This window comes from Schistocerca americana, chromosome 2 (genome assembly GCF_021461395.2).
Source record: "Schistocerca americana isolate TAMUIC-IGC-003095 chromosome 2, iqSchAmer2.1, whole genome shotgun sequence".
Taxonomy (NCBI): Eukaryota; Metazoa; Arthropoda; class Insecta; order Orthoptera; family Acrididae; genus Schistocerca; species Schistocerca americana.
In genome coordinates this window covers 1,035,000,980-1,035,028,834 of record NC_060120.1, presented here as the reverse complement: position 1 = coordinate 1,035,028,834, position 27,855 = coordinate 1,035,000,980, and the positions used below count along the sequence as shown (strand labels likewise).

At 44.6% G+C, this 27,855-nt stretch overlaps 1 protein-coding gene and 1 non-coding gene across 3 annotated transcripts in view; one reads left to right on the top strand and one right to left on the bottom strand.

Moving 5' to 3' along the window:
* Positions 1-27,855, top strand: part of LOC124594925 (solute carrier organic anion transporter family member 4A1) — a 539,939-nt gene that overhangs the window by 295,754 nt on the left and 216,330 nt on the right. The gene's annotated exons all lie outside the window — the stretch shown is intronic.
* On the bottom strand, positions 3,828-3,899 carry Trnah-gug. Its single transcript has one exon. It is a non-coding gene; the product is annotated as a tRNA-His (tRNA).

Genomic DNA, 27,855 nt, shown 5'->3' with positions numbered 1-27,855 from the left:
ACATGCATCCTCTTTCAAGGGGACATTATGGACTGGCCCTTTTCGATTTTCTTCATAAATGTAGGATATGTACGTTTGAAACTAAAACACAGAATTCGAATAAAAGTAAAAAAAAAGTTACTGCTACCGAAAATTAAACCAACGACTTCGCGTTTATGTGGCTTCAACGCTACGCTCTCAGGTAACGGTGGCTTTGTTAAAGATCATGATGTTTTTTACTTACCAGTGTTCCAAAATCTTCAGCTGTTCAGCATCGTACCTCTTTAGGGAAGTGTTGTCCGAGCACTGGGCTTAAAGTTCTACAAGTATGTAAGTTCAGTCAGTCTGAACACGGTAAGTAAGACGCCACAAATTTAAAAAGAATAACCTCTGCTACCTAGAACAGTGTGCATTCTGCATGCAACCCCGCGAATGTACCGTTGACCGTGTTATCCCTCTATAGGTGCGAGCTAGCATTAAATCCTCAGCTCTATCGATATGTGTCACATCGACTGTGACAGTTGTTTGTCGATTGCCGGTGGGAGATAACGCAGCAGGTGTTTGAATTGCCGCGCTGTGTTTTCGAATTCCGGCCGCGATTGGGCGGGGACAGGAAATTAAAATCGCGGTGGTGCCGGCTGCGGTCTGCTGGAAGATTTCTGATTAAAACATTAATTTCCGGATTGGTGACAGCGTGCAAGTTAACAGGCGTCGTTACGAGCCGAATTTGCTGTTTGTTCCTCGAGCGTCTGTTCCATTCGTAACGATACAGAGATGGCACTGCGAATCGCTTCACATAATTACGCAGTGGCGAGAATTGCCATTAATATCGTCAAGGACATTGTCCAATAGCTTTGCTGTTCATTGCCCTCTACGACAATATGATCAAATTCTAGCAATAGTTTGCAGCTACGGAAATCTTTGTTTTCGTCAGCTGTAAGTAGATCGGGGAACTACGTTTACAATAAATTTTAAGCATTACGAAGTAGCCGGTAGGAGGAAACAGCTGCTATTTGAAATTCCTTTCTGCTCTGACTGAGTATGGTTCCGTACTCTCGATTAATAAATAAACTATGAGGCATTTGATATTCCACGCTGCTGACATGAGGTTTAAGGGATGTAACATGCTTACAACTGTCCGTTCGCTACCATATTTGCGTGTTCATTCCAGTTCAATTAACACCTAAGCGAACCTCACTTCTTTCTGTGATGGCACACCAAGTCGTTAATGGACGAAGCCAAGGTTTCTGCTAGCTACGGTGTGCGATGCGAGCGGTCTGCCTTTTTGTGCGTCAACATGGGTATTTGAGAGATTGAGTAAAAATTTCACGTACCGCGATAGTGCATCTGTTTGCGTTAGTCGGCAATTTTAGTCAGTTATAACAAGTGATTCGTTATTTGTTGGTGTTTAGCGTAAACCAAAGCTACTACTGAGAGTAATGTTTGTTGAATCAAAAGAAATCGTAAAATGGCAAAGTAAACAAAATGCATTTTTAATTTTCTCTATACAGCAGCGCAGGTTATGCTGCTGATAAGTTGTTCTTTTACGGGCCGAAGCGTTGGCACAACTCAAAAGCCTTGTTAATTGCGAAGTAAAAAAAAAAAAGTTAAATTTACCTATCTTATGTTTTATTTACAGAAACTAGCCGACCTATTTTATCTGCTAAATGTTACTTTATATATTTATTGGAAAGCCCTTTTGCATAACAAGTTAAATCAATATTTCAGTTCCTGCTGCATGAATTCTTCTTCCTATTCGCCCACATCCCTTTCAAACGTTCTGATGTCAGCTTCCGCAGCTATTGGATGTTATGCGGCCGTTTACTTTTTCTCTCTTGTTCGTCACAGAACACCGCTTTCTGAATTTTTGGTACTAAATAAGTTCCAGTTAGGTCTGCCCTGTATGTTGTTTGCGTCTTTGATGTCATTTTGTATCTGTGTAAGTCGGCCGGTGTGGTCTAGCGGTTCTAGGCGCTACAGTCTGGGACCGTGCGACCGCTAAGGTCGCAGGTTCGAATCCTGCCTCGGGCATGGATGTGTGTGATGTCCTTAGGTTAGTTAGGTGTAACTAGTTCTAAGTTCTAGGGGACTAATTGTGGTGTCACCGCCAGACACCACACTTGCTAGGTGGTAGCCTTTAAATCGGCCGCGGTCCGTTAGTATACGTCGGACCCGCGTGTCGCCACTATCAGTGATTGCAGACCGAGCGCCGCCACACGGCAGGTCTAGAGAGATTCCCTAGCACTCGCCCCAGTTGTACAGCCGACTTTGCTAGCGATGGTTCACTGTCCACATACGCTCTCATTTGCCGAGACGACAGTTTAGCATAGCCTTCAGCTACGTCATTTGCTACGACCTAGCAAGGCGCCATATTCAGTTACTATGTCTTCTGAACAGATAATATTGTGACTCATGTACCGTCAAGAGCGACGTTCGTCATTAATGGATTAAAGTTAAGTATGAAACTAATTACGTCCGCTTTCTGGATTCTAATTCCTTGTCATGTTGCAGACCTCACGTCAGTGTAGTCTTCCCTCCTCACGCCAGCCTGCGTGAACTAAAACGCGTGCATTTCGGCCTCCTCTAGTAACACGGTGTTGGCTCTTCAGCCAACACTACACTAATGACCTCAGATGTCCCATAGTGCTCAGAGCCATTTGAACCATTTTTTTTTTTTTTGTCTGTGTAAATCACTCTGGTTGTCCTTTCAGCTAATTCGATTCGTGAGTCTATCATCATCCATTGTAGCCAAGCCAACGCCGAAGAACGATATTCTTCTTTTGCGCTTTGTGTCTGTTCACTACATCTTCATAGATTTCTTTGTTAGGTCGTGGCGTTTTCTGTCTGTTTGTGGTATCCTTGGGGCTATTCTCATAATTATGTTCATGCCATCTTTCCGAACTAGTTTTAGTGTTTCGACGCTATACAGAGCCTCAAGTCTCATCTTTATTTTTGGTCTCCCGCGATAAAGCTTTCATCTAGTGTACAGTTCTGGTGTTCTGAAACGCAATGTTCATCTTATTTGTTCTTATCCCTAGACTCTACTTGTCATTGTTATTTATGCTTAGTCACTCACCTAAATATCTGTATGAGATTGCTTTCTGGATTTTGTTTTCATTTACGAGTAATCTCTGTGGACAAATGTTAACGTCTTTGGGAAAAATTTGTGAACTAATTTTTCCCACTTGCACATTTAGGTTTCCTTTCTGGATTTTGGCACTTTCTGGCGTGTCTGTTATCAAGGCAATGTCATTTGCGAAAGTCCACATAGATGTTATCTTTTTTTGTATTCCACTTCGATGCCTTTCTTGTGGAATTTCTTCTCTCTCTCTAGGTCTTTCAGGGCGCAGCTGGGTAACGGAAGGTAGCAATTCATCTCCCTATCTGACTCCTGTTATTATGGCAAAGTTTTCAGAGAATTTTCCGGAGAAGCTGACTTTATCTAAGACACATTAACAAATAGTTAATCTAATGTTTTTCATATTATTTATGAGGGATTTTCTGCCATTGGAATTATACACTGCCTTGGAATCTACAAATGTAGCTGTTGTATATCTATTTCTCAGCTGTCTCATTCACAGAATAGATTCCAGATTTGTTAGCTGCATTATCAGCTATTCTGAAATTCACCTAGATATTTCTCTATTTGGTGTTCTGCACCATATATTTGTTGTACGTAAAAAGATAAACGATTATGGGGACTGCAACAAGTCAAACGCATCGACGTCTTGTATATAGATTACGTGTAATACGTCGAGTTCGAGATCGTGAGAGAACAGCATTTCCACGGGTGGACTATTCGCAGCAGAATATTAAAAATGTCCTCCACCGTGGCAGTGTTTTACCACTGCCGTGACCAGGATTCGAACCTGGGTTATTGCGGCCACAACGCAATGTCCTAACCACTAGACGATCACGGCTAACCGGAGAACGAGTGAACATTGCCTTGCCAACAGATAAAGCTTCCTGTAGCTGCCGCTGCGTGCTGTGACATCTGTTGGGGAATGGCGGAACGTGATGCTACGGGCCGGACCTGCGCTATTCTACACTCGGAATTTTTCGCAGTTTCTTCTACATTTCAAGAATCTCGCATAATTTTCTGCCGCAACCACTTATGTATGAGGCAGCCATACATGCTGAAATGTGCAGCAGTGCACACGCGTTAGCCTGTCAACGACATTGCATTTCTAACCGAAATGGCGCAAATGTAGTGAAATAACTCATTTGCACATGAGCTGGAACACTAAATGCAAGCGGCATTTATTGTTAGAAGTATACAATTCCGTTTAGGAAACCTATACATACATATATGCTGCTGTATCAGTCTGATTTCACAGCAAATCTGTCTCACTAGCAAGTGAGCCTAGTAGCCAAAAAGGAAGTATTTAATTCTTTCTTGTTCGTGTAGATTGGTAATTGACATTCAGAGTGTGCAGTTCTGCAAACTCGACAGAAATGTACGTCGACGAACTTTGGGATACAAATCGGGGAACATTTTAAAGTAATTAGTACAACACTGTGGCCGAGCTTATGACTCCACGTTTCCGTGTCGGTGAAATAATCAAGTCAGCAGTCATTTACGAGAAATCGAGAGTTTAGGTCCGTTGCAAATATTTTAATATGTTATTCTACAAGTAAAACTAATGAAAAAATTCTTATAGACATAGGTCCGCAAATGTTTAGTTACGGAGTTACGGCTAGTAAAAGATTTTGCCTGAAATTTAGCAACTTCGCTAATATGAAACCATCGCAAAAGTGTACGAGGTTTAAGTAAATCACGATTTCCATTTATGTTATTGTTATTGGTCTGGTGAATCTAATAAAACATGTCCCAGACGTGTATCCGCAGTAGTTTTCCAGAACATCCAGAGAAGCAAAGTATACAAGTAAATTTGTTTACTTTCCATTAAGAATGTAGAAACCTTTACGTCATTGTTGGCAACCACTAGTGAGTTGTTATAGTCGTTTCCTAACATTTATTGAGATGTATTGCGAAACTGTATGTACACTGTACAACTTCCTAAACACTGAGCTCTGTTTTTTCCGGTTTAACATGAATTCACGTGTGCTATGGTATTAATCAAAACGGATTATCTGACACATTTATACAGTTTCAGTTAACGTTATTACCATCATTTTTTTCAAAATTAAATTCTCTACAACTTATGTTGAAAACCTTGCGCAATTGTCTAGAACTTAAAAAACAAATTGGGCCAAGTAGTCAGTAAATTAAAAATTTTACGAAATTACGTCTATGCTTCTCTGGATGTTCTGGAAAGCTACTGCAGATAAAGTCTGAAACATGTTTTATTAGATTCACCAGATCAATAACAACAAAATAAATGGAAATCGTGCTTTACTTTAACCTCGTACAGTTTCGCAATGGCTTCATATTAGCGAAGTTGCTAAATTTCAGGCAAAATTTTTTATTTATTTTGCGGACCAATGTTTATATCAACTTTTTCTTTAGTTTTACTTGTAGAGTAACATACTAAAATATTTGAATATATTCGTGAATCGCCCCGTATATTAGAGGAGGAAGCAGGGCAACAGCCAACAGGTAGAAGAGCAATATACAGATCACAGTCGCCTTCTGTGTACAGGGGTCCAAGTCGTACTTCACGAGTAAAATATTTACTGCAGCAACCCACATTAAAAAAATTTTTATACAGGATGAATCGAAAGTAACTGTACACACTTCGTGGGTGTAACGTATAAATAAAAATAAGCGTAAATTGTGAAATAACGGTTTGTCCGAAACTGCTTTATTTCAGAATTGTGCAGTAGAGTAGGGGGTCACAGGTGCAACACAAACAATCAAAATTAATTCTTCTCAAAAAGTGACGACACGAAGGGACTCCAAATTCATACCATCCACGTGATCTACTTCTATCCCAGAACATGATGAAAAATTATGTCCATGTAGATGAAGATAGTGACGTGCGCGAAGTTTACCGCTCTCTGAACGTACGCCTGATTCTGCACAGTTGCTCAGCCGTTTTCAATTCGTGCTGTAGTTGTGATACACGAGCTTCTTGAGACGGCCCCAAAAGTGTCCTGGGGTTAAGATCCGGTGGGCCAAGCAACTGGTCCTACACGTCCTATCCACATATTGGGATATGCAACAGTGAGACAATCTCTTGCCTCCCGACTGAAATGTGCTGGGGAACCGTCGTGCCTAGAGATTAAGTTGTTTAGTGTAGCGAGTGGGGCTTCATTAAGCAGACCTCCCAATTCGTGTTCCAAAAACTGTCGATTCTTGCCAGTCAGGCGCTGTGGAATAACATGCGGTCCGAGTAACTGTTTGTCCACTGTACCACCCCAAATGTTCACTGTAGATTGATGTTGATGTCCTCGTGCTGTAGTTATGCGAGGATTCTCATACACTCACATGGGCATGTTACGAGCGTTCACGATACCCGCACGGGTAAACAGGCTCTCGTCCGTAAAAAGTACTCTGCGACCGAACATTGGATCTGCAGCATGGAGCTCGAGTAACCACTGACAGAAATTCCGACGTCTAGTGTAGTCTACGGGCGTCAGCTCCTGTACTTTCTGCAGGTGGAATGGTTGGCCTTTCTGTCTCCGAAGCAGGCGCCGTACCTACATTGGTTCAGGAACCCCCAGAGCAGTGTGGAGGGGATGTACAAAGCAACATCAGTCGGTATGAAGGCAAACACAACACGCCAAAATCCTGAACTGCCCCATGATGTAATGCCTACCACAAATGACATTATGCATCATAATTCGGTTAAAAAAACTATTTCAGAACTTTATTTAATATTCTATTGTCATTTTGATGTATTCATTACACCACGAAGTGTGTATAGCTTGAAATGCGTGGGAGAGGGTACTTACTACGAACGCAGGAGAAATACAGACACGGAGAAACTCGGACAGCAGAGCTTGCCGAAGATTCGCGGACACCACTTTTGTCAGCTAATGGCCTCGTTCAACAATGCCACGCAACGGAAAGCAGGTCATTGTTTCTGCCGCATCCTGCATAAACACTGAGCGATAAAAGTCTTAAATGTACCGTGTATCTATAGTTTTCGATTTTGGTCAGCACGTCTGCATTATTGTTTTGGTGAACTGGCGTTGTTTCGTAAAACATTTTCGTAATATCTTGTGGCTATTGTGCAAAAAATGTGTGGTTGCAACGGCAATTTGCGGTTGCTGAATGTGCCTTTGCGACATGTGAGCAAATGGAAGAAACTATAAGTGCTGACCAACAGCCCATCTTGAACATGTAGAGAGGGCAAAGACAATGAAAAAATCACACGAACTTTTGACGGGTCATTCATACCCCTTTTAAGAAGCAAGACAGCTGCTACGAGTAGACACAGCGTTTCAATGTTTTACAATTCTGAGAGATCTTGGAGATATAATCACCAAGGCCGGCCAGGGTAGTATATCGTTTACATAACACTTACATGTTAATTTCACATAATTCTGTTAAGGAGATGCGATAACTTGTTGAACAACCTGCCTTTTATTTATTTATTTATTTTTTACTGAGCTGCTGGGCAATGGAACGATGAATTGTCCGCTCGAGTCATTAAGAGCTTCAGCAAATCTGGAGTCATTTATTTCACTGTCGCTAACCTGAATAATCGGCCAGATAACATGGCACTCCCATAAATTTCTGAACTTGGCGCGAAAGACGCTTCGGGCACAGTCGATTGTCGACTTAACCATCGGAGCAATTACCGTAGATATCTCAAAATATGGCCATGAAGTTATATGAGCTTATGCAGCACAAACAGCACTGACAGCAAAGTCAAAGATGAGTTTCATGGAAAATTAACAAGTGTGTTAGAGCTCCCGCAAAGCAATAATTTTAATGGAAAAGTTGAGGATGGCCACTGACAGTGGTTTAGTGGGAAGACATGGAGATGACATTAAATGACAATGGGGAAAAGTTAGTGGATATGTGTGAGACAGTTTCCGTGGAGATTTTAAATAATTTCTTTCGTCAAAAGCAGATCCACAAATACAAATGGGAGAGTTCTTCCAGAAATGTTAGGTCAATAATAGTCTATATTATTCAAAACAAAAATCCCAACATAAGAACTAAGGATGTTAGAGAGTCTGCAGAATGTGGCTCAGATCACTTCCTGTTAGGTGCAAAGATGATAGTGACATCCAAGGGCCAATAACGAATTAAAGAAGTTAGATATTCCCACGAGGACAATGGATTCTATGAAATAAAACAGATAGCTTAAAAGAAGACTCTGTACAATTTCTTTATAAATTATGGTTGTCAAACAGAGACATTTAGAAGAAGGAACGGTGGAGTATACGTACCAAGGAATTAGAAAATGCACACATGAAGTAGTATTTGAAGCACTGGGTCAGCTAAGAAAGAAAGCAGCCCCCCACAATGGTGGACTCAAAGCACTGAACAAAAAGTAAAGCTAAAAAAGATGTTTTATAATAATTCGTTGGGGCAAGGGACAAACATGATAGATAATTACTATTAAAAACAGTCTTGATCACGATTTATTTAACAAGGTGACCGGTTTCGACCACTATTGTGGTCATCTTCAGACCATTGAGTAGGAACCTCTTTCTGTTGGAGAATCACTAGTGGTCGAAACCGGTCACCTTGTTAAATAAATCGTGATCAAGACTGTTTTTAATAGTAATTATTTATAAGACATTGATCACTGCTGTTCCCGTAATGCATTCAAAAGTAAAACATGATAGAGCCTTGTATGTTAGACTACAGAAGTAAAAAAGAACATCTGCTACAGGAATATGAAATCTGGGAGGATAAACGCGAGGAAGTCGATCGCTACATGGGGGTCACAAAAGTGGCGGCAGAGTGGATAGTTGTTGCAAGACTGAGGAAAGAAGTAAAGGAAAAAGCAAACCTGGCGATTATGAGTGTGGTAGAGTGGGAGAAGCATTTTAAAAGACCTGCTAACAGGAGAAAGGACAGAGTACAAAGAAATGAAGTGGGAGGAGATAGGGGAGAACTAGGAGGGTGAAAGGGCAGAGAAATTAATTACGAAAGAAGGCACGGAAGGAGGCTACACAAATGAAAACTGGGGAATTATGAGGGTCTGTAAGTGTACCAATAAAGTTCGCCAGATATGACCCGAGCATTCTGAGTGAATATCTAAAGAAGTTATTTACTAAATGTATGTGGTATCGGTCAGGAATGTGGAATCAACAGGTCCCTGTTTATTGAATCGTCAGCTTCAACAGTTCGATTTCTCAGCTCTTGAAAAGTAGCTGCCTTAGGTGGTACAAAGACTCTCTTTTATGTAGCCCCACAGAAAAAAATCCTGAGATGTGGATCTGGTGACCTCAGTGGCGAAAATCAATGAACAAGATCTTGATGTCCACTTTTTCCAATCAAACGTAGTGGGATGGTGTTGTTAAGGTAATGGCACATGTCAACATGATGGTGAGGCAGGGCGCTGTCATCCATAAAAATGAAATCATTAGAATCTTCGTGTAGTTGAGAAAATAAGTAATTTCGCAGCGTGTCCAGGCATGACATTCCTGACACAGTTTCCTCTGCAAAAAAGAAAGGTTCATAAACTTTGTGAACAGAAACGGCACGTGACGCATTCAGTTTTGGTGAGTCTCTTTCATGTTCGTCGTCCTTAAATTATGGCGGTTTACTTTCCCCGATAGATGAAACGTCGATTCGTCCGAAAAGATGAATAGTTCGGGAAAAAAATGTCCTCTGCCATTTCCTGGACAGTTCAAATACAAAATTCGAACCTTCTGTTATGGTCGCCGGGACGCAATTACTGCAGTAACTGCAATTAGTAAGGCTTCAGATGCAGGCGTCGTTTCAGAACACGCCGCACCGTTGTTTGAGGAAGCTGAAGTTCCTGGCCTGTCCGTCTTGTGGACTTCCGAGGGCTCCACGTGAACGCATCTCGGATACGCTCCGCATTTTCATCAGACGTGCGTGGCCGACCAGTGCTCTTCCCTTTGCATGTGCACTCAGCGTCTAAGAATTTTGTATGCTTGTCAGAAATGTGAGTGTGCAGAGGCGTTTCTTGCTAAACTGACGGCGGAATGCACTTTGCACTTGAACAATAGATTGACTTCGAGCAAATTCCAACACAAAATGATTTCTTTTGTGATGTAGTCGCCACAAAGGGAGGAGTGGGAACTAGAGATGCCATTGGGCTACAGTGAGTGATGGGGGAGAGGTACCTGGAGAAGAAAAGGAAGGTGTATGTTGTGTTCATTGATTTTGATAAGGCTTTTGACTGTGTCAGATGGGACAAACTGGTGGAAATCCTAAGGAAACATGGAGTTGACTGGAGCGATGGACGGCTAATTAGAAATTTATATTTGAAGCAGAGAGCAAGAGTAAGAATAGGAGGTGTGATGAGTGAAGAAACCGAACTGGGAAAAGGTGTAAGACGAGGTTGTTGTTTCTCACCAACACTGTTCAATATATATCTGGAGGAAATTATTAGTGAAAGTTTTGATGGAAGGAGAGGAGTTTGTATAGGTGGTCGGAGAGTGGAGCGTATAAGATTTGCAGACGACATGGTTGTGATGGCAGAGTGCAAGAGAGATGGAATAAATGTTAGATGATTTAAACACAAAATTAGAAGAATATGGAATGAAGATTAACAAGAAGAAAACGAAAAGCATGGTAATTGGAGGAAAGGGGAGAAAATGCCGTATGAAAATACGGGGAGAGTAAACAGAGCAAGTGAATAACTTCAATTACTTGGAAAGTGTAATAATATATGATATGTATTCCTCGACAGAAATTAGGAAAAGAATTGCAATGGCAAAAGAAGGATTCAAGAGGAAACAGAAATTACTTTGTGGACCACTAAACAAAGATCTGAGGAGAAGACTTGCCAAATGTTACATCTGGAGTGTTGCACTGTATGGTGCGGAGACCTGGACATTGAGAAAGGAAGACGAAAGAAGACTGGAGGCATTAGAGATGCGGATATGGAGAAGAATGGAAAATGTGATATGGGAAGACCGAGTAAGGAATGAAGAAGTATTAAGAACAGTTGGAGAAGAAAGAAACATGCTGAAAGTCAGCATAAAGAGAAAACGGAACTGGATTGGACATTGTTTGAGGAGGGACTGTTTATTGAAGGACGGAATAGAAGGAATGGGGGAGGGAAAAAGGGGAAGAGGAAAAATAAGGTATCAAATGCTGGACAATATCAAAGGAGGAAAATATTCAGAAATGAAAAGACTGGCTATGGACAGACAAAAGTGGAAGAGGCTTAACCCATGACAATATCTGCCGTGAGGCAGAATACCTTACTACTACTATTACTACTACTACTATTACGCCATGTCGCTACAAAAAAATCTTCCTCTAGCCAGTGGTATGAGCAATGTGTTTCTAAGTTTTATAATTCGTCTATAGAATGAAATCTGTTCTTTCCTTTTGAATCACCCGGTACCGTTTACATTTAAGTGTCATATACAGGGGATAGCCAAAATAATGTGAACAGTGGTAGTAATAGGATGGTTGTGTTCGACGGTCAACAACGCAAGTAAGGCACGATGTGTGGCGCTGGACTGTGCGTGTTCAGTACGGACTATCATCAGTGCAGGTTGTTTACGAGTAGTGCACACTTCGTATTTGCGTTCAGAGGCCGAGGTCGACGTGCAATGAAAGACCTAAGAGAATTCCAAAGAGGGCAGATTGTGGGGGGCCGATTAGCTGGAGCATCAGTACCCAAGACAGCCAACTCATTCAATGTTTCAAGAGCAACTGCTTCAACAGTCATGACAGCCTACATAAAACATGGAAAGACATCATCGTGCAAACGTAATAGTGGGCGCAAATCAGATCTAAATGACTGAGATCGTCGTATACTAACACGAATTGTGTCAAAACAACACAAAAGTAAGGCGGCTAAAGTGACTGCAGAGCTCAAAATGATTCAAATGGCTCTGAGCACTATGGGACTTAACATCTGAGATCATCAGTCCCCTAGAACTTAGAACTACTTAAACCTAACTAACCTAAGCACATCACACACATCGATGCCCGAGGCGCGCGGTTCCAGACTGAAGCGCCTAGAACCGCTCGGCCACAACGGCCGGCTGCAGAGCTCAATAGCCGTCTTAGAGACCGCCTCATCTATCGACACTGTCCGCCGAGAACTTCATAAAACGAATATTCTTGGCCGAGCTGCTATACTGAAACCATTAGTGACGACAACCAACACAAAGAAGCTTAAAACATGGTGTCAGGAGCATAAATCCTGGATGGCTGATCAGTGGAAACACGTCATACGGTCCGACGAGTCAACGTTTTCGTTATTTCCAACATCGGGCTGGGCTTACAAGTGGAGAACCCCTAAAGAAGCCTATACAATCCTGATTGCTTGATTCCAACGGTTAAGCATGGAGGTGGAAGTGTGGCGGTGTGGGCAGCCATACCACGGCATTCTGCTGGTCCCATCATTACTCTCAAAGGCCGTGTTGCAGCCAACGATTATGTGGACATCTTAGGTGATCAGGTGCGCCCCATGATACAAGTGTTGTTCCCCAACAATGATGACACATTTCACGACGAATGCACCCATTCAGACAGCCAGGACAGGACAATCTTGGTATAGGGAGCATGCAACTGAACTGCATGCTTCCCTGGCCAGCGCAGTCCCCGGACTTGAACATTATCGACCCCTTGTGGTCGCTATTGGGGCGCAGACTCCGGAGCAGATTTCCGACTTCCTCGTCATTACATTAGTTAGAAGAGGTTCTGATGGAAGAGTGGTATAACATTCCACTGGAGACAGCTTTCTGCTTTCCCTTCTTTGCTTAGAACTGGGCTTCCATCTGAGCTCTTGATATTCATACAAGTGGTTCTCTTCTCTCCAAAAGTCTCTTTAATTTTCCTGTAGGCGGTATCTATCTTACCCCTAGTGATATGCGCCTCGACATCCTTACATTTGTCCTCTAGCCATTCCTGCTTAGTCATTTTGCACTTCCTGTTGATCTCATTTTTGAGACGTTTGTATTCCTTTTTGCCTGTTTCATTTACTGCATCTTTATATTTTCTCCTTTCATCAATTAAATTCAATATCTCTTCTGTTACCCAAGGATTTCTATTAGCCCTCGTCTTTTTACCAACTTGATCCCCTGCTACCTTCACTATTTCATCTCTCAAAGCTACCCATTCTTCTTCTACTGTATTTCTTCCCCCATTCTTGTCAATCGTTCCCTAATGCTCTCCCTGAAGCTCTCTAAAACCTCTGGTTCTTTCAGTTTATCCAGTATCTCCTCAAATTCCGACCTTTGTTGCAGTTTCTTCAGTTCACTGGAGACTATACAATCATTGTATGTCAATATTCCAAGAAGAATCGCAGCTGTATTAAGGGCAGATGAGGGTCCAACACATTAATAAACCATTCCCAAGTAAGTGCAGGTGTTCACATGATTGCGCCTATCCCCCGTATGTAATCAGCTGTATTAAGGGCGAATGAGGTTCCAACCCCTTATTAATAAACTATTCCGAAGTAAGTACAGGTATTCACATCATTGTGCCTATCCCCTGTATGTACTATGCACATTTCTTTTAATCGGTTTCGGACGTATGCTGCAGTTTTACCTGGAACTGAATTCAAATGCAGACAGTGCCCGTTGAATAGGACTGTAAACACGAGACTGTCCGTCAGTCAGTATAATAGCTGGATTATCCCAACCCGCATACACGCACGCCGTGGGAAGCGGACGCACCGCGCGTTGCCAAGCGACAATGACGGCGCGTTCCTTACCCCTCGCGGGCCGCCGCTGTGCTGCTATTGACAGATGGCGTGCTGTCGCCCGTTATTGATGGCGCCAGCGCTGAAAGGAATCCTGCGGCCCGCGGCGCGACTTAACTCGCTCCTCGTGTGATCGCTGGCGCCCCCCCCCCCCCCTGCCCCTCTGCTCCCCGCCACTTCTCCGCGGGTATTATCTCCCTGCCTGGCACGCCGCCATTCAGAACCTTCCGCTACGCACGCGACTGGCTGGTAATGGAGGAGGTTTACTACGCGGATTAGCGCCCTCGGCACTAAGGATCTCGCTCACGAGCGAGGGCTTACTGCCCACCCAGCGCACTCGCCGCGCCACGGTTCGAGCAGATCTGTGACACTCACCAACGGCAACGCTGCTGTAAATATCCCATCACGATTATGGTGACGAGTTGCTGCGTCCGATATTTTTAAAGTGAAATACGCCACGAGAATAAATTAAATCTTACATAACAGCGCGTTAGGAGCGTAAGTACAGATATTGTGATAATTGGTACCTCAACATGTGCACATCACAGTGGGTTAGTTGTTTTTTGTCTGCATCTAACACACAAGCGACACATAATTGCCTACCTGATGTTTTCTGCACGGTCATGACAGCGGCGCGAAGTGGACTACGCCTGTCAATATAGATATCCCATTTTGCGTCCAAACTTCAATCTCAAATCTGCACTCCAGGCGGCAATACACTACTGGCCATTAAAATTGCTACACAATGAAGATTACGTGCTACAGACGCGAAATTTAACTCACAGGAAGAAGATGCTCTGATATGCAAATGATTAGCTTTTCAGAGCATTCACACAAGGTTGGCGCCGGTGGCAACACCTACAACGTGCTGACATGAGGAAAGTTTCCAACCGATTTCTCATACACAAACAGCAGTTCACCGGCGTAGCCTGCTAAAACGTTGTTGTGGTGCCTCGTGTGAGGAGGAGAAATGCATACCATCACGTTTCCGACTTTGATAAAGGTCGGATTGTAGCCTATCGCGATTGCGGTTCATCGTATCGCGACATTGTTGCTCGCGTTGGTCGAGATCCAATGACTGTTAGCAGAATATGGAATCGATGGGTTCAGGAGGGTAATACGGAACGCCGTGCTGGATCCCAACGGCCTCGTATCACTAGCAGTCGAGATGACAGGCATCTTATCCGCATGGCTGTAACGGATCGTGCAGCCACGTTTCGATCCCTGAGGCAACAGATGGGAACGTTTGCAAGACAACAATCATCTGGACGAACAGTTCGACGACGTTTGCAGCAGCATGGACTATCAGCTCAGAGACCATGGCTGCGGTTGCACTTGACTCTGCATCACAGTAAGTGTACTCAACGACGAACCTGGGTGCACGAATGGCAAAACGTCATTTTTTCGGATGAATCCAGGTTCTGTTTACAGCTTCAAGATGGTCGCATCCGTGTTTGGCGACATCGCGGTGAACGCACGTTGGAAGCGTGTATTCGTCATCTTCATACTGCCGTATCACCCGGCGAGATGGTATGAGGTTCCATTGGTTACACGTCTCGATCACCTCTTGTTCGCATTGACGGCACTTTGAACAGTGGACGTTACGTTTCAGATGTGCTACGACCCGTGGCTCTACCCTTCATTCGATCCCTGCGAAACCCTACATTCCAGCTTGATAATGCACGACCGCATGTTGCAGATCCTTTACGGGCCTTTCTGGATACAGAAAATGTTCGACTGCTGCCCTGGCCAGCACATTTTCCAGATGTCTCCCCAATTGAAAACATCTGGTCAATGGTGGCCGAGTAACTGGCTCGTCACAATACGCCAGTCACTACTCTTGATGAACTGTGGTATCGTGTTGAAGCTGCATGGGCAGCTGTACCTGTACACGCCATCCAATCTCTGTTTGACTCAATGCCCAGGCCTATCAAGGCCGTTATTACGGCCAGAGGTGATTATTCTGGGTACTGATTTCTCAGGATCTATGCACCCAAACTGCGTGAAAATGTAATCACATGTCAGTGCTAGTATAATATATTTGTCCAATGAATACCCGTTTGTCATCTGCATTTCTACTTGGTGTAGCAATTTTACTGGCCAGTAGTGTAAAACTTACATACAGCGCGTTACGGGTACAAGTACAGATATTGTGATAATTGGTACCTTGACATGTACGCACCTCAGTGGGTTAGTTGTTTTTTGTCTGCGTCTAACACTCAAGTGTCACATAATTGCCTACCTGATGTTTTCTGCACGGTCGTAACCGCGGCGCGAAGTGGACTACGCCTGTCAATATAGACATCCCGTTTGGCGCCCACACTTCAATACCAGATCTGCACCCCAGGGAAAAATAGGTATTAGTGCTTGTTCGTGCCGCACGTACTTGGAGGTACTAACCAACCTAAAAACACACTACTCCTAGTAGCTACAATTATTAGTCTGCAAATGAAGTAAATACTGATGTAGTAGTACTATGAAAAGGATAGCTGCTACTCACCATATAGCGGAAATGCTGTGTCGCAGATGGCACAACAAAAAGACTGTCAGAAGACGAGTTTTCGGCCAACAGGGTCTTCGTCGGAGATAGAACATACACGCACACACTCACGCAAACGCATCCCACACACACATGACCGCAGATACTGGCTACTGGGACCACACGCTCATTTTCAGACAATCTTTTTGTTGTGCCTATCTGTGACTTAGCATCACTGCTATGTGCTGAATAGCCATCATTGCTATGTGCTGAATAGCGACGATCTCTTTCATAATATTGTTACATTCCATCCTGGATTTTCCATTGTTGAAATACTGATGTAATGTTGTTCAGTGCAGTGGCCTCAGTCACGACTAGAAATAATTGCACTTGTGCCTTTGACAGACTGTGTATTTGCGAGTTGTTTACAACTGATGTCGAATCTGGTGAAGCTTTGCACAGATGTGTTGGGCAGTGTTTCTAGTATGCCCGTCGATCGTATCGCGTCGCTCTTTTCGGTTTTGAGTGCAGCCCACATAACACAACTGTCGAACAGTCCCCTCTTCAAGCCAATTCTCGGCCGCACACTGCAGGGGCAATGAAGACGCTCCAGCAGCGTTTCCGATGAGAAGTGTTTGATGATCCACAATACAGTCCGTAATTGGCTCCCCCTGAGTCTCATCTCTGCTCACAAGAACCGCTGGCAATGAAGACAGACTTTTTCCACAGACAGCGAGCTGCAGACCTGTGCAGGAAACTGGCCGAAAGCACAGGCGGATGTTTTCAATGACGAGGATATTGGAGAGAGGATACAACACTGCGACAAAACTCGAAGTTGGAGCGGCGATTATGTAGAGAAGTAGGTGGAAGGTGTACCTAATTGTTGCAAATAAAACATTTCACTGTGGTTTCCATTTCGCGACCAATCGGAACTTACTTTCTGGACAACTCTCGTTCATATCTATATGGAAGGACAAGAGACGGATTTCATATGCTTCTTAGATTACAAAGCATTTGACACTGTCGACCCTTATGCTGTACTTGTCAAACATAGCAGACTAAATTTCTCTAGAAGTGCACTGAAGTGGTTTCGATCATACCTGACTTCGCGCCACCGATGCAATAAGGTCTAAGCAGAGTCGGGTAGCATCAAGCGTTCTCCAAGGCTTCGTTATTAAGTCCTACAATCTTTCCATCGTATGTCAGTGATGTGCCATCAGTTTTGTCACACTGATGTCCTCCGGTTATATCTAAGTGCAAAACCAATAAACTTAAAGACAGCTGTCGACTATTTCAAAACTGTCCAAAATGAGCACAGTATATACGTTTAAAGCCCGACTCATCCTCAATCCAATCCCGACGACAAGCGAAGACGTGTGTGGAAACGCCCCGGACACTGGTGACGTACGAACCCGCCTGTCATTTACCTTACAGCCCAACAACCCTCATGTTCGGGGTGTCATTTCTTTTCACTGAAGGATCTCTTCATCGCTTTAGGACAGGTGAAGGCACCAGAGAGGCTGTTATGACTTTGTGATGGGTAAGGGAAAGAAGACTAAAGAACAATCGAGACACATTCAGGGGATTTGTCGACCTGGAAAAAAGCGCTTGACAATATCAAGTGGTGCAACATGTTCGAAATTCTGAGAAAAATGTGGGTAAGCTGTAGGCGAAGTCGGGCTATGTACAATACGACAAAAGAGCAAAGAGGGAACAATAAGAGTGTAAGACCAAGAACGAATTTCCCTGATAAGATAGGGTGTCTGTTCAATCTAGACATCGAAAAAGCAATGACGGAAATAAAAGTAAGGTTCAAAGCGGAATAAAAATTCAAGATGAAAGGATGTCTATGATAAGATTCGCTGATGACATTGCTATCCTCAGCGAAAGTGAAGAAGAATTGCAGAATGTGTTGAATGGATTGAACTGTCTAATGAGTATAGAATATGGATTGAGAGTAAAGACAGAAGTAATGAGAAGTAGCGGAAGTGAGAGCAACAAGAAACTTAACATCAGGGTTGGTAATCACGAAGCAGAGGAAGTTGAGGAAGTGCTACCTTCGCAGCAAGGTAACCCATGATGTACTGGGCAAGAAGGACATAAAAAGCAGACTAGCACTGGAAAGCGGGGCATTCCTGGACAAGACAAGTCTACTAATATCAAACATAGGCATTGATTTGAGAAAGAAATTTCTGAGAATGTGCAATTGAAGCACATCATTGTATGGTGGTGAAACATGGACTGTAGGAATACTGGAAATGAAGAGAATCGAAGCATTTGAGAAGTGTTGGTACAGAAGGATGTTGAAAATGAGGTGGACTGATACGGAATGAGGAGATTCTCCGCAGAGTCGGCGAGGAAAGGAATATGCGGAAAACACTGACAAGAAGAAGGGACAACATAGTGCGACATGTGTTAAGACATCACGGAGTGACTTCCATGGCCTAGAGGGAGCTGTAGAGGGTAAAAACTGTAGAGGAAGGCAGCCATTGGAATACATCCAGCAAATAATTGGGGATGTACGTTGCTACTGTGAGGTGAAGAGGTTGGCACGGGAGAGAGGAATTCGGGGCGGGCAGCATCCAATCAGTTCGACGGACATCGTTGGCAGGCATCCATGTGTGTGTGTCGCCAGGCGACACACGAGGGAGGCAAACCCGCATACATAAAAACGATAGCGCCTTCGGAAGCAGCTACCTCCAAGTTCCCACTTTACGGCCTGCCAAGGCTACAGCACATCGCACTTGTCAACCTGTCAGTTAAGTCAACGTCAAGAATGATGTTTTAATTTATTACTTCTTTACTCTATAAGCGACAGAGTTCTGAGATTGAGCCACATAATAAATACAGAGGGGTCTAGCAAAATTTATGCACTCTTTGGTAGTTAATATCTTTGGAACGAAATGACATATCGTTGCAATTTTGCGTGGTAGCGTAGCCATTATTTTCTCAACAGATCTTGGTGCGCGTTTTCCAGCAGATGGCAGTGCAGCAGTGAATGAATTAAGATTGTCGTCTGAGCAATGAGGTGTTACTGGAAGTACGAAAACATGATGGAGATACAACGGCAATGGCATATTGTGTACCGAACTCAGCCTCCAACAAGTACAACAATTTCTTGTATTCGGGATAAATCTGAAGCCGACGGTTCTGTTCTGGATGTGCATAAGGAAAAGTCTGGCTTACCAGAAACATCAAGAAGTCCAGCTTCCGGCGATGCTCTGTTGCAAAATTTTATTAGGTCACTTGAAAAATCTGTGAAGCAGAATGCACGTGAAAGCGGGGTAAGCCGATAAAACGTACAACGAAAACTGAAGACAGCAAAGTGGACAGTTTATATTCCAAGATAGCTGCGCTCTATGAACGAAGACGGCGAGGACCGAAGGATGAAGTACTGCGATTGGTTTGAAAGCATGTTTTGCGAGGATGAGCAGTTTTCAGGGATGATTATCTGAACGGTACTGTAAACCGCCACAGCTGCGTGTACTGGGCTCCTGAAAATCCTCACGTTCACGTAGACAAACGTGTTAATCTGCCGGGTGTTAATGTGAGGTGTGGCCTGACATCACGCGTTTTGATTGGCCCATTCTTCTGTGAAGATACCGTAACGGGTGAAGTGTACAGTATCTTCATATGCCGTAAAATACGATTTTATCCGCCATCCGAGAGGTGGCAAGATGGCGCTCCGTCTCACTACCTGAGATGTCAGAGCCTAGATGAAAATCTACCTGGACGATGGGTAGGTCGAAGAGGAGCTGTTGATTACCCACCGCTGTCTCCAGACGTCACACCCACTTCTAGGGTGGGGGGGATCTTGGAAGGTTAGGTCAGGTTGGGTTGGGTTGGGCTAGGTTGGGTTAGGTTAGGTTAGGTTGGGTTGGGTTCTGTTGGGTTGCGCTAGGTTAGGTTAGATGGGGATGGGATAGGTTAGAAATGAAGTTTATCAACAGAAGCCCAGTTACACTGAACGAGCTGCGAGAAGCCATCGAGGCGTCCTGTTCGGCTATCACACCGGCAACACTGACAGCCGTAGTTTGGTCAACAGTTCAGTGGCATCGACGTTGTTTGGCTGTTAATGTGGGTCACTTTGAACCCCTGAAATAGCCTTCCTCCGTGCGAAAGTTGAACAGTATGTCATTTTTATAATTAATATTGACTATCAAAGACTGTCTACATTTTTTGAACCCCTCTGTATTCACTCTGCAGCGGAGAGTAAGCTTATTTGAAATTCCCCTGCAAATTAAAACTGCGTCGAACCGCGACTTGAATATGTTACCTTTCCTTTCGCAAGCAAGTGCTCCGTCAACTAAGCTATCCAAGCAAGACTCCCAACCCGCCCCCTCAGATCTGGAATATAGATGTACTGGCAGCTTCATGGACGTAAGGGCGGGCCGTTAATCTCGCTCGGATAGCTAGAGGACTTGCCAGCCAAAGGCAGGTTCCAATCCTGGTCCGCCACTAATCTACCAGAAAGTTTCAGCATCCATATGTGCCGCTGAATGTACCTGTAAAATTATATCATTGCGCGACACACAATTCCGGAGGGATGACATCATAAACACCAAGATCGGCAAAAAAATTGGCTGGTTTTATATGGGAATTCGATTCCTTAAGTAATCGCGGATGGGGTGTTACCGGCGGTCTCAGAAAGGCTTAATGCTTCATTTTGGCAATTTTTGTGCTCTCAGTAAACGCTAAAGAAGCAGCAAACCACAGCATCGAAGAGTAATCCTACTGTTTTGATCGCGTTTGACGAGGAGATGCAAGTCTTCAGCTTCGAAGACGGCTATACCGGTCTTCTTAAGATGCGAAAGCTACACCCACTCGTACGCGGGCTAGATAGAGAAGGGGAGGGTGATGAAATGGTGAGGGGAGGGGAGACGACAGAGAAAACGGGAGTTACAGCAGGGAGACACCCTTCCTAGGCCGTTTATTGCGGTAGTATGCATAAAATACACGGCGTATTACGGGCCATTAGAACAGCTGTCTGGGAGGGAGCGGCGCGGTATTTAGAGGAGGCGGTGACACCTGCTAAGTGGCTGTATTGTGGTTTATAGCCTCCGGGCGGCGTGCCAGCCGGATGCAGCTCTCAATTTGTGGCGCACGCCGCGCCGGTGCTGTGTGTACTTGTGTGTGTGTGTGCGTGTGTGTGTGTGTGTGTGTGTGTGTGTGTGTGTGTTTGGAGACCTCCCGCGAGGGACCATTCGTCCGCCTGCTGCCAAGACCCGCTGTCACCGATAGCAGTAGTTGGAACACATGGCTACGGCGTAGTCCATCCGTCTCCGTTATCAGTTCGGTCGCTGCTCCCTCGTTGTTGAGGGGCCTTCATGGCGGCAGTGGTAGTGATTGGCTCAGGAACATTCAGCAAGGGATGCCGTCGCAGTACTAGTATATGGCACGATTGTATTACCTGTATATCACTAGCTGAGCATCTGGCGTTGCACCGGGAACGTATTTATTACAGTCTCCAATTAGTCCATCTCTGCCTTCCTTTCTCTCTATCCATCTGCTCCTTACCCTTCGGTCTCTCTCCTCCTCCCCCCTCCCCATGTAATACCATCTGCTCCTCCCCCTCTCTTTGCCCATTTCATCTTCCCTTATCTATGCCACCTCCTTCTCTCCCCCTGCTCCCTCCACATTTAAAAAAATGGCTCTGAGCACTATGAGACGTAACATCTGTGGTCATCAGTCCCCTAGAACTTAGAACTACTTAAACCTAACTAAGGACATCACACACATCCATGCCCAAAGCAGGATTCGAACCTGCGACCGTAGCAGTCGCGCGGTTCCGGACTGAGCGCCTAGAACCGCTAGACCACCGCGGCCGGCTCCACATTTCACCCTAACCCCAATAGGAGGCTGCTGGTTCTTACCACCCACAGTATTTTTTTTCGTGGTCGTGACTGCATATGTACTAAATTTGGTTGAAATCGTTCCAAGGATTAGGATGAGCTTTTTACCTTGTCTTTGCCTGTATACACACATATCAAATACCTTTCACATGTATTTAACATATTTCACATGTACTTGTACACATCTCTAGTGAATTTCGACCTGTTGTTTCGTTTTCGCGCATTTCAGCGTTTATGACGTCGTATCTGTGCTGGCGTAAGCTGTTGCCAGCACACTCTGGTCGGCAAAGAGGCTGCGACGAGATCGATAGTAGGCGCTGGATCAAGTGTGCCTATCAGAAGAGAAGCCAAAGACAGACCCGCAAGAAACGCGCCGACAACGTCCTCTCGACCGCAAGTATTTAGATCGCCTCTGCGGTCCGGAGGGCCCAGTTAGACGCAGACAATCGATTCATCAGTGACAGCCCAGACACTTGGAGTCACAGAGAGTCACAGTCAGAATCTCAGTTTCAGTCAGCACATAGCGACCAGAGCGGTGTGCATAATGGGACTTGTACTTCACCAGCAGTGAGGCTAATGTGTTCTATTACTGGAGAGCTTATGCAACAACAACTTGCTTTAAGATACGTAGCTCTCTGTTTATACTAATAAAGAACACTCTTAATACATACACGCATACGCATACTGGCCACCAACAACATCCTCTCCTTCTTTCCCATGGTACAAGCCTACAGTGACAACGAGACGACTCAAAAGTACCTCTTGATCTGTGTCGTACAATGATATAATTTTGCAAGTACATCCATTGGTATACGTGGCTACTGTCTACAAAATGTGTTATGAATACAATTATTAGTAAAGAAGAAATAAATTACAGCACCTCAGTATATGACTTCATACACTCATACCCATAAATTATGGATAATGCTGATACACGGCGAAACAACGCTCTGGTGGGCGGTTTGCGGGTTTAAATCACCTCGCGGTATGACCCTCCGGCGCATTTGACCTGCGGTCGCGGCACGGTGGCGCTGGCAGCAGTCCACATACGCAGAGATGTGTTGCTCCATGCCAGAGTACGGTGCAGCGAGTAAGTGTGCAGACGTTTTCAGACGTGCTAATGGTGACTGTGTTTTGAGAATTACTCAGAAACACATACTGATGACGTTATGAAGGGTAGAATACTAGGGCGACTGGAGGCTGGTCAAACACAGCAGGTTGTAGCACGGCCCCTCCGTGTGCCACAAAGTGTGGTCTCAAGATTTTGGCAACGATTCCAGCAGACAGGAAACGCGTCCAGGCGCTACAGTACGGGATGTCCACAGTATACAACACGACAAGAAGACCGATATCTCACCATCAGTGCCCGCCGACGGCGACGGAGTACTGCAGGTAGCCTTGCTAGGAATCTTACCACAGCCACTGGAACAGTTGTCTCCAGACACACAGTCTAGAGACGACTGACCAGACAAAGTTTATTCACCTGGAAACCTGCAAGGTGCATTCCATTGACCCATCGTCACAGGAGAGCCCATAAATCCTAGTGTGAAGAACACAGTAGATGGTCATTGGAACAGTGGTCCCAGGTTATGTTCACGGACGAGTCCAGGTATAGTCTGAACAGTGATTCTCGCTGGGTTTTCATCTGGCGTGAACCAGGAACCAGATACCAACCTCTTAACGTCCTTGAAAGGGACCTGTATGGAGGTCATGGTTTGATGGTGTGGGGTGGGATTATGACTGGTGCACATACACCCCTGCATATCTTTGACAGAGGAACCGTAACAGGTCAAGTGTATCGGGACGTCATTTCGCACCAGTATGTCCGCCTTTTGGGTGCAGTGGGCCCCACCTGATGAATGATAATGCACGGTCCCACCGAGCTACCACCGTGGAGGAGTACCTTGAAACAGAAGATATCAGCCGAATGGAGTGGCCTGCCTGTTCTCCAGATCTAAACCCCATCGAGCACGTCTGGGATGCTCTCGGTCGACGTATCGCTGCACGTCTTCACACCTGTAGGGCACTTCAGGAGCTCCGACAGGCACTGGTGCAAGAATGGGAGGCTGTACCCCAGCAGATGCTCGACCACCTGATCCAGAGTATGCCAACACGTTGTGCGGCCTGTGTACGTGTGCATGGCGATCATATCCCATATTGATGTCGGGATACATGCGCAGGAAACAGTGTCGTTTTGTATCACAGGTGTTTCGGGTCGTTTTTCTCAACTTATCACCAATACCGTGGACTTACAGATCTGTGTCGTGTGTGCTCCCTATGTGCCTATGCTATCAGCGCCAGTTTTGTGTAGTACCACGTTGTGTGGCACCACATTCTGTAGTTATCATTAATTTTTGAGCATGAGTGTATATCCTGGACTATGAGTTGTACAATGATATTCGTGTAATTTTACAGCTACATCCAATGGTATGTGTGGATACTGTCTGCAGAATATGTCGCGAATAAGTTAGTAGTGAAGAAGTCATAAATTAAAACGTCAAGCTTTATACGCAGTTTTACTGCATGAACAGCGAAAATGTGGGGATTGTCAGCAAGTAAAAGTTTCGTAAAGGTTTGAAATTTTGTGTATAAGCTGTCGCAAGTCACTAAGTGCTCTCGTTCTCAAACACTGGATGAATAAAGTACGAATATTTGCACGTAGTGAGCTACACTCTGTTTCACACCCGCTCCATCCCTACCTCTGTAGTAGGTAGGTGGTTTTTACTCACACAGCGATTCTTTCCAGATAATAAGCGATACCTGTACCAAGTTTGTTTGAAGTCGGTCCAGTGGTTAAGGTTGAGAAGTGGAACATACATACATACACATATATGCAGGATGGTCAGAAGCAGTCTGAATAGCTTGTAAGTGTGTTGCAGGGCAGGTTGTGATGACAAATTATTTATTGAGAATAAAAAAATTCGATACTTGCGTCATTTTCGACTTAATTAGCTCTGAAGCTAGCCAATCAGGTCATTGCGCACTCAAGTTGAAGCGGCTCGCCAGATACAATTAGCGTCAGTTGTTCTCGTAACGCAGATGATGGCGCACGAGACTGCTCAGCCTGTAGCTGGGGTTCGACCATTAGATCCTGCTAAAAGTGGCTTATCGTGTTTACTTGGCTATTTACTGAAAATAGCACCCAGATAAATACACTACTGGCCATTAAAACTGCTACACCAAGTAGAAATGCAGATGATAAACGGTTATTCATTGGACAAATATATTACACTAGAACTGAAATGTGATTACATTTTCACGCAATTTGGGTGCATAGATCCTGAGAAATCAGTACCCAGAACAACCACCTCTGGCCGTAATAACGGCCTTGATACGCCTGGGCATTGAGTCAAACAGAGCTTGGATGGCGTGTACAGGTACAGCTGCCCATGCAGCTTCAACACGATACCACAGTTCATCAAGAGTAGCGACTGGCGTATTGTGAAGAGCCAGTTGCTCGGCCACCATTCAAATGGTTCAAATGGCTCTGAGCACTATGGGACGTAACATCTATGGTCATCAGTCCCCTAGAACTTAGAACTACTTAAACCTAACTAACCTAAGGACATCACACAACACCCAGCCATCACGAGGCAGAGAAAATCCCTGACCCCGCCGGGAATCGAACCCGGGAACCCGGGCGTGGGAAGCGAGAACGCTACCGCACGACCACGAGATGCGGGCTCGGCCACCATTGACCAGACGTTTTCAATTGGTGAGAGATCTGGAGAATGTGCTGGCCAGGGTAGCAGTCGGACATTTTCTATATCCAGAAAGGTCCGTACAGGACGTGCAACTTGCGGTCGTGCATTATCCTGCTGAAATGTAGAGTTTCGCAGGAATCGAATGGAGGGTAGAGCCATGGGCCGTAACACATCTGAAATGTAACGTCCACTGTTCAAAGTGCCGTCAATGCGAACAAGAGGTGACTGAGACGTGTAACCAATGGCACCCCATACCATCAAGCCGGATGATACGCCAGTATGTCGATGACGAATACACGCTTCCAATGTGCGTTCACCGCAATGTCACCAAACACGGATGCAACCGTCATGATGCTGTAAACAGAACCTGGATTCATCTGAAAAAATGACGTTTTACCATTCGTGCACCCAGGTTCGTCGTTGAGTACACCATCGCAGGCGCTCCTGTCTGTGATGCAGCGTCAAGGGTAACTGCAGCCATGGTCTCCGAGCTGATAGTCCATGCTGCTGCAAACGTCGTCCAACTGTTCGTGCAGATGGTTGTTGTCTTGCAAATGTCCCCATCTGTTGACTCAGGGATCCACACGTGTCTGCACGATCCGTTATAGCCATGCGGATAAGATGCCTGTCATCTCGACTGCTAGTGATACGAGGCCGTTGGGATCCAGCACGGCGTTCCGTATTACCCTCCTGATCCCACTTATTCTGCTAACAGTCATTGGATTTCGACTAACGCGAGCAGCAATGTCGCTATACGATAAAACTAAATGGCGATAGGCTACTATCCGACCTTTATCAATGTCGGAAACGTGATGGTACGCATTTCTCCTCCTTACACGAGGCATCACAACAACGTTTCACCAGGCAACGCAGGTCAACTGCTGTTTGTGTACGAGAAATCGGTTGGACACTTTCATCATGTCAGCACATTGTAGGTGTCGCCACCATCGCCAACCTTGTGTGAATGCACTGAAGAGCTTATGACTTGCATATCCTAGCATCCTCTTCCTGTCGGTTAAATTTCGCGTCTGTAGCACGTCATCTTCGTGGTGTAGCAATTTTACTGGCCAGTAGTGTAGTTAAATAACAGGGATTAGGAAAACCAAAATCAAACTGACCGTACGATAATTTCTACCCTGCTTTATCCTCTTGACCCAGTTTTCAAATTCTTTCAATTTCGAAGCTCTTAATATACCAGAATTTTCCCGCGGCGCCCCAAGTTAGAAAAAGGGACTATCTTACGCAGATTTAGTGCTCGGTTGATACAGTTCGGTTAGTTTTCTGTGACACTCTCTCCCATATTTCACGATAATACAAAACGTGCTGCCTTTCTTTGAACTTTTTCGATGTACTCCGTCTGTCATAACTGGTAAGGATCTCACACCGCGCAGCAGTATTCTTAGTAGGTCTGTTACATTTTCTAAGTGTCCTGCCAATAAAACGCAGCCTTTGGTTAGCCTTCCCCACAACATTTTCTACGTTTTCTTTCCAATTTAAGTTGTTCGTAATTGTAATACCTAGGTAATTAGTTGAATTTACGGCTTTTAGATTAGGCTGATTTATCGTGTAACCGAAGTTTGAGTTCCTTCTACCACTCATATGGATGACCTCATACTTTTCGTTATTTAGGGTCAACTGCCACTTTTCGCACCATTCAGATATCTTTTCTAAATCGTTTTGGAGTTTGTTTTGATCTTCTGATAACTGTATTAGTCGATCAACGACAGCGTCATCTGCAAACAACCGAAGACGGCTGCTCAGATCGTCTCCCAAATCGTTTATATAGATAAGGAACAGGAAAGGGCCTATAACACTACCTTGGGGAACGCCAGAAATCACTTCTGCCTTACTCGATGACTTTCCGTCAATTACTACGACTGTGACCTCTCTGACAGGAAATCACAACTCCAGTCACGTAACTTAGACGATATTCCATAAGCACGCAATTTCACTTCGAGCCGCTTGTGTGGTACAGTGTCAAAAGCCTTCCGGAAATCCAGAAACACAGAATCGATCTGAAATACCTTGACAATAGCACTCAACACTTCATGCGAATAAAGAGCTAGTTGTGTTTCACAGGAACGATGTTTTCTAAACCCCGTTCTACATGTCAT